General features: G+C 27.7%; 1 non-coding gene across 1 annotated transcript; it reads right to left on the reverse strand.

The window, feature by feature from the left end:
* Window positions 1–8184: 8184 nt before the first annotated feature.
* On the reverse strand, window positions 8185–8291 carry LOC113851777. The gene has a single exon (XR_003502342.1). It is a non-coding gene; the product is annotated as a small nucleolar RNA R71 (small nucleolar RNA).
* Between the last annotated feature and the right edge of the window lie 794 nt (window positions 8292–9085).

Here is a 9085-nt window from a genome sequence, read left to right on the forward strand (position 1 = left end):
TAATATGAAACACTAAAAAGTAAGAGGCTTTTCGTGACAATATAAAAGGGAATGTAAAAGATAAGGCCAGAGAAAAAGAAGACTAATATGCCTTTTAGCTGTATTTAAATGCATGTCATTGTCTGTCCCTAAGTATAAATTTAGGTGATAAATCACTCAATTTCAAATTGAACTTATTTTATGAATTTAAATCTAATGTCAAACTTTCTATATTCTTATGAGTGTATCCTTCAATATCTTTCGTTGATTATTTTTTTTTCAAAACTATCACTACTAATTCTTTTTTTTAATATAATCAGACAGTTATAATAGACACTATTTTTATTAATTTAAAAAAAAAATCTTAACTAGCACGATGTAATTGAATGACGTTATAATACTATGTTTATTAAATGAATAAAAAGGGAAATCCTTTTCTGATATAACTTAGTGTATATATTAAGTAACGTGCAAAAGCATTTTCATGAAGAAACTCTATCTCAGCGCTAGTATTCGGCCTAAGGACAAAAGTTGTACATTATTTAATAATGTCAAATTCTTGAAAACAGACAAAATTGTGCAACTATTAGGTTGAATTTAGGTGAACTCCGCTAATCAGTGGAAAAACGTTCCGAAAAGAATGGGCAAAATAACAACAGAACCACACCAACCAGCATTTGAACTCGTAGTTTAGCTGGATGTAACTTGATTTTGATATGATGCGCTACCATCCTGAATAATTATACTTTTGCTAACTTGATTATAATTACAATTATAATTCTAAATATCAAATTTTAAATAATATACTTATAAATCTTTAAATTGTATAAAATTTGATATACATAATTATAAAAGTTATATAAAATAATTTAATGATTTGATTGATAAATCTTTCATTTTATGAAAAATTATTAAGTGAAATAAAAGTACAAGTTCGACACCTTATGTCACTCATATGTATAAATTTTATTATTTAATTTAAAAGTTTCCCATATGCTATATAGTGTTAAAAGAATATAAAAAGAATAATAATTTATACATACTCTATAAGAAATAATTCAATATTCAATTAAATAAGAAATAGAATATAGAATGTAGAGTTATCTGTATAGTCATTTTCGTATGCAAATTGAATTAGGTTGAGTTTAAGGAAAAATAATTCTGTATTTTAATTGTTTGCTTGGTTCAGCATTAAAAGTCTTCAAATTCAAATTTGAATATGTAAATGTGATTTGAAATTTGCGCCAACATGCTTGGCAATCCTATGATATAATTGATTTTTCTTTTATATTTGCATTTGCGTTAATTTAATCAATTTTAGTTTTCGCATAGAGTTGAAAATTTATATTGAGTTTTTACAAACTTACATGTGAAAATAAAATAAAATAAAATGAATATAAATCACATAACTTTAAGGTCACTTCTAAATAAAGTCAATTTTACAAAATTAAATTTATTTAAACTCAACTTTGCAGATGCATATTTAAGCACATACTAAATTCAATTCCAATTTAAAGTGATCATGGATAAGCTTGATTTCTTTGTAGGATGGACAAAAGACATAGTCAAAATGCTCGTAGTACTGTCTGCACATGTTGTCTTGAGGGTAGACAGCAACATGACATGAGGTTGGATACCACATGGATCTCCCTCCATTCCTTGTTTGATCTTTTATTTAAAACTACATTGCACATTTATATAAATGCAGGGTATCAATGCTTTACATTAAACTGAGTTAACTACGTTATTTTTCCACTGAAAAAAGTCTTGATCCGAAACGACATAGTATTGATGAGTTTAGTTGCATATCACTTACTTTCCCTATGCTATTTACACACTTGTATTATTGTTTGGAATAGCAGATTTTCGTGTATCACTGTCTTTGGATGTTTATTAATAAGAGTTTAATTTTGAAACTTTGTTTGGAGAGAGTATTTTAAAATTATTAAAATTCGTGTATTTGGATAATAAGAAAAAATAATTTTAATATGCTACAAAATTTTAATTTGATAATTTTTATGTCATACAAAAATAATTTTACATGACTTATTTCTAGATAGATTTAAAAATCTTTATATTATATTTAAATTTTTATATTTATTATTTATAACTCTTCCTTCTGCTTCTTATTCTAAGTATTTCTAATTTTTGCTTTTATATTTATAATATCAATTAATTTGACTGCATGCTTAATGTTAGATTTGGTCATGCAAATTATTATAAAAATCAATATTTTTTTTTATTGATATAACAATATATACTTAAATGATTGTATTCTAATTGAAATTTTGTAAGTATAAAAGCATATTTTGGTTTTTCATAAAAGGAACATATGTTTCAGCGCAGGAATCGGGCTTAAGGACAAAAGTTATATACTTTCTATGATATGGTAAAATGAAATTCCTCTGAAGTCTTGAGTGGCAAAAAATCTCCGCAAATCAGTGAAACTAAAACCCCACACACATTACACATATAAGCAGAAATTGAAAACTGGAACCAAAATACCCTTATGAATATAGTTAATTGGATAAGAGCACAATCAGTGTATTACTTTTGTAATACCTCAGGTCAATCACGCCTAAAGAAATCAAAGAATTAGAAAGGTTATCTAATGGTGAAGAGTAGAGGTAGTTCAATCTTACCAATTAATTAGCAAAACTTAGTTTGATATCTGTATACTTGTACCAATTTTTACATACCAATTTCTTGATCAACATGCTTTTAGACTTATAGAACTGGCTATGCATGCCACCTACAATACATATTCAGATTGTTCCATTATGATGGATGACTTGCAAAGGTAAAATACTTTAACACTCTGAGTTAGTAACAAATGATTTTTTTTTAATTGAATTGCTAGTTATATTCCTTTTAGAGATTTATTAAATATTAAGCTTAATTATAGATTTTCAAGTAGTTTAAAAATGTATTAAATAGTTAAACTAGTAATAAGTTATTTTAAAAATTATAATTACATTGTTGCACTTAATAAAACTAAAAAATAGAGTTAATATTTATTAACAGCATGTGTTAAATTTAAATATTTACATTATTTAATATTTTTTATAAAATATAAAATTAATAAATTCTACTGTTAAATTAATTTATATTATTTTTCTAATTATGTATATCAAATTTTATGTCATTTAGATATTTTTAAAATATATTATCCGTTAAAATAAAATAATACGATAAAATGTTTAATAATTTTTTTAAAATTTAAAAAAAATAATTTTATTTAATAAAAACATTCAAAACAATGATTAAATTCGTCAATCTTGTATCCTATAAAAAAAATTATTGAATAATGTAAATGTTAAAGTTTGATACAGTATCAAAATCTTAACTTATTAAAAATATAAATAAAGATATAATTTAAAATAATTTAAAATTTTAATAACCTACTTATAAATTTTTAAAATTATAGACTTATTTACTTTTTTTTGAAAAGATAAAAACGTACGGAATAAATTAATTTTAATCAAAATATAATAATATCCTTTTCAATAACTTTTAATAAATCCTTTTTATTTATTAACTACATAACCAAACAAAATTTGCAAAATTTGGTGTAAAACATAATACGCATTGGGATGATATGTTGTTTTCAAATATTTATTGAAGAGACAGATGGTGCCATTATCCAAGGAACAAGTGGAATCCCGCCGGCTCATAATTGTTGGATGGCAGCTTATATTCACGGGATAATATTATCTAATTTTATCTTTATTTATGTACATTAATATCAAAATTTCTCCAAATAATAGTAAAAAATTATAAAGAGGCAACATTTCAATCAAATAATAGTGTAAATAAAAATAAATCAATTTAAAATTTTCAAATATATAAAGGAATATATGAATAAAATGTAATTGGTAAGTCAAGTGCACAAAAAAAAAAAAAATTGAAAAAAATTCAGGGGAAAGTGTATTCATTCAGAATCATCGTAATATTATTAAATAGTTTTGAGTTATTTATGATTGACAATGTGCATTAAAAGATTAATAAATATATTATCTATAAATTAATGTGAAAGGGGAAAGAAAAGGATGTCGTTTCTTGAAACAATCCTCTAAATCATTATTTAGTAGTTTATGGTCGAAAGCTATGATAAAATAAACCATAAAAAATCATAAAATTGGATAGAGTTAAATTTAAAAATTATTTATTAATATATTAATGTAGTAATTGATAAAATAAAATAATTAAACATGTGATAAAATAAAATGTACTTTTTTTATAATAAATATTTAATTTTTTTGGATTATTTTTCATGTAAAATATTAATATAAATATAATTTATAATTAAACTATACTTATAAATGAGAATGATTGTAATCCTTATAATTACAGTAACCTTATAATTGTATTTTTAATTATACTTTCAATAATTTTATATTTTATATTTAATAATTATCACATTAAATTTTTAATTAGAGTCATGTCATAAGTAAAATAGGATATCATATAGATTATTAAAAATTAATCTAACTGTAACATCCTTAATTTCTTATTTAAAAATAAATAACTTTTTATAGTAAAAAGAGAAATTTGAAGAGTTTTATTTATGGTTTATAGATTTAAGAATAGAATAAAAAAAAACTTACATTTTTCTTATGAAAATTTTATAAAATTTCTAAGTATTTAAAACTTCTAAAGAAATAATTTTAAAACTTTAAAGTGACAAATAAAACTTAAATTTATATCTAACCATTTATTTGGTTCAAAATGCATACATATAATTCTGAGGCATAATCAATGACATTTCAAAAATTATTAATTAAAATAAAATTTATCAAATATTTTAAAATTATAAAATAGACATTTAAAGTTCTTACAAAACTTGGTCAACTTCAAATGAAAATTTAATAAAACATCACAATTCTTCAAATCTTTATAAACTCTACAAAATAGTCTTTTTTCACAAGGTCACTGTATTATGGACTTAGAACGGACTAACTACCTTTATCTCTTCATTTTTATTACTTGAAAAATATTAGTAAGGATGGGTATTTTTCGCCCTACTAAATCTCTTTTATGGTAGAATATTTTAAATGAAACTCAAATTATTCTCTAATATCTTATTATAATTCACTACTAATAATACACAGATCACACTCACAATCATTATCGCAGAGTACATACAACAATTCAATCATCTTTATATATAACATACATTTTTATACTAACATGTGTGTCATAATACATGTATCGTATCACCTTAATCAATACGTCACAATACATGTGTCCTAATCGCACCTGTCGATGGATTACAACACATATATCATAACAACATCAATCAATATGTTACATTGCATATATTATAATCATACAATTTCTATACTATTTCATATTCATCACATTTTCATAATCATTGCTCCTGGGATCCCTAGAGGACTTCACAACATAGATAGCTATTGGTTAGCCGTAGCAACATAGATACACACTTATCCCGACCCGACCCTTTTTAGCAAAGGTATAGTCAGGGGCTTAAGTCAAGAAATGAGAGTGAGACATGTGGTGTCTTTTCTCTCTATTTTCATAATTTTTTGCACAATTATGAAAAAACATCCACCACTCTCATTTTCCCCAAATCTCTCAATTGCTCCCGTCTTCTACACCTCTAGTGTATCTATATGATTATCTATACTTGTTCTCTTTTTCTTTTTCAATATTTCTTATTTCATTTTCACATCCTTTCTATCAATTAACATGTCATAATATGTGAGTTATAATTTATATAAATTCATGTATTACAATGCATGTATTATAAATTGATGAATCCATATTTTACTAGTATTTTATAATAGTTTTTAGTGCAATTAATAAAGAAAACATGCTAGAAATAGTAGAAAACCCTTAAAAAAATAATAAAATGTTGCATGTCACTTTTAAACATAGTTATTTTAAAATTCATTGATTTTCTATGTAAAAAGTGACATTTAGAGTATGCTTTTGTAGGGAATTCTGAGCTAAGTTCATGAGGATTGGATGATCAAAGGAAAAATAGAAGAAAAGTAGCAAAAATTGGAGGAAAGAAGTTGATAATTGAAGAACAGCCTCTGAGTGATCACTTTCGCTGGTGAAAGTGATCACTCCAGAACCATAAAATGGAAAAGAGCTTTTGCGTAATCACTTTTGCTAGCTAGCAAAAGTGATCGTTCCAAAGAGGTTGCAATGAGAAGAGCTTCTGCGTAATCACTTTTTCTGGAAAAAGTGAGCGTTCCAGAGAGTCCTCCAAGAAGAGTAGCTGCGCGTGTTCACTATTATCAGCAAAAGTGAACACGCGCAAGAAAGCAGCTTCTGCGTGTTCACTATTTCCAGCAGAAGTGAACACGCGCATGACATTAGCAAAGGAAGATTCTGCGTAGCTACTATTTTCAACAAAAGTGAACACTTTGAAGTGCGCGTGGCTACTATCACCAGCAAAAGTGAACACGCGCAAGTGGAAATGAAGAATTAGCCTCTGCGTGATTACTATTGCTGGAAAAAGTGATCACACCAGCAGAGCGGGAATTCTATAAAAGGCAATTAGCTCAGGAATTTAGGAGTTTTTTGTTCATTTTTTATTTTTCATTTGTTTTTATTGTTGAGAGAGTCAGAGAGGGAGATTGAGGACGAACACCAAGCTTCATTTCTTGAGGGATCAGATTGGAGATTGGCTTGAAGATGTTTCTTCTTTGTTCATTCTATTCTTCTCTTCTCTTCTCTTCTCTTTTTGTAATGTTTGCCTAAACTCTTTGTGGTTAGGAATTGTGAATCTGAAATGGAAATATTGAATTGATTTTGGATCTGAACTTTGAGTTTTGGATTGGATTGAGTGATTGATTCTGCTGTTAAAGTAGTGATTGAATGAAAATTTGATCAACTAATCATAGAGGAACTCTTATCAATGGGAATTGAATTTGTTTCTCAGATCTGAATTAATTGCCAAGGTTATTGGTTTCTTAGAGATAAGATATCTTAATCTTGCAATCTTTTGATTTCTCAAACTTAATGCAGTATTTGATTGGATTAGATCTAAGGGATTGGAGTGATTTGATTAGATGCTAGATTCATTGAGGCAAGGGATTGTCCTTTGATTAATACAACGTGAAACTAATTGTCATTCCATCTAAATGCTTGAAAGTTCAGAACTTTATTGATTCAATGTTGAAGTTTTGGTGAAACAATTTCCTAACTACTCTTTCTACATCTGTTTACTATATACTTTTGTACTAACTGTTCTGTTTTACTTTCTAATTTCGTTTTTGATACATTCATACCAATTTCATCTGAAATTTGTAAAGCTCAACTAATTGTGATCTTGTGAAGTGGTAATTGAGAACTTTATTCCCTGAGGACGATACTTGGAACTCAATTTAATTCTAAGATTTTTTATAACTTGCTACAACAACACTAGTACACTTACTAGTCAGTTTACCTTCATTGCAACAACAGTTGTAAAGAGTGTGACAAGTTTTTGGCGCCGTTGCCGGGGAATAATTTGTTTCAATATCATTAGTAACAGGAAAATAACTAGATTAAGCATTTGTTTCTTTAAATTTTTTGCAACTATTACATTACATGTGCAGTTTTCTGTTTTCATTATACTATATCTGTGTTTAGTTGTATATGCGTGGGAAAAACAAAAATAAATCTACTCTTGTCTTTGATCCTGACATTGATAGAACTCTTAGAAAATTAAGAAAAGAGACTAGAGCATAGAGATCTGTAGGAAGTGACAGTGATTTAGAGGTTATACATTCTCCAGAATTTCAAGTCACTCCTTTTGCAAATAGGAAACATTCACCTTTTAGACAACCAACTCCAAAAGTTGAAATGGCAGAACAATAGAGAATGAGAACACTAGGAGATTATGCAATTCCAGATATGCAAGGCTATAATTCTTCAATTGTTAGACCAACCATTCAAGCCAATCATTTTGAGATAAAACTAGCCTTACTTCACCTAGTGCAGCAGGACCAATTTTCTGGTGGAATTTCTGATGATCCTAATCTGCATATTTCTAATTTTCTGCAGTTGTGTGATACTATAAGGATGAATGGAGTAAGTGAAGATGCTATAAGACTGAGGCTATTTCCATTTTCTTTAAGAGACAAAGCCAAATGTTGGTTACAAGCACAGCCTTAGGGAAGTATCACCACATGGACTGCACTTGTGAATAAATTTCTAACAAAATATTTTCCTCCCTCAAAAGCTGCTAAGCTGAGAGGAGAAATAACATCGTTTGTGCAGCAGGAAGGAGAATCACTTTATGAAGCATGGGAAAGATATAAAGAGTTGTTGAGAATATGTCCACATCATTGTATTCCAGAATGGATGCAGCTGGAAACTTTTTATAATGGAATGAATGTAGTAACTAGAACTATGATTGATGCAGCTGCAGGAGGATCTTTGAGCATGAAATCCTTGGAAGAAGCCCAAAGAATCATTGAGATGATGGCTTCATCCATGTATCAAAATTCCAACTTGAGGAATACAAGAAGAGGCAATGAATACAAAGCAAAGATGATGGAAACTTTTCTTGCACAGAATCAGCTGCAGAACCAATTATTTTCTGATCAAATAGCAGCTTTGACTCAGCAGATTAATAATTTGCAGACTGGAAATGTGGTAACACGTCAGTTGACATGCGATTTTTATGGAGGGAATCATGCTAATGGTGCATGTGATGTACCTACCCCTGAACCACAAGAGCAAGTCAATTATATGGGGAATTATCAAAGACAGCAACAATTTTATCCTCAACAATCATTTCCTCCTGGATTTCAGTATTCTAATAATAGGAATCAACAATTTTATAATTGGAATCCTCAGAATTCTGCAATGAAAAGCACTAATACATCTCTTCCATTTTCAAATGCAGGAAATCACCAACAAAAGCAGTACTTTCAAGGAAATTCTTCTACTCAACCTCAAAGGAGTCAACATTCAGGTAGACTAATGAGTGAAAGAATGAACGAGATTGAGGAAACAATGTTACAATTCATGAAAGTCACTCAATCCAGCATTAAGAATCAAGAAGCTTCTATGAAGAAGTTAGAAACTCAAATTGGACAACTGGCTGAACAATTAACAAGCAGAGATGAAGGAAGATTTCCAA

Source organism: Abrus precatorius, unplaced genomic scaffold (genome assembly GCF_003935025.1).
Source record: "Abrus precatorius isolate BTA unplaced genomic scaffold, Abrus_2018 Scaffold9, whole genome shotgun sequence".
NCBI lineage: Eukaryota > Viridiplantae > Streptophyta > Magnoliopsida > Fabales > Fabaceae > Abrus > Abrus precatorius.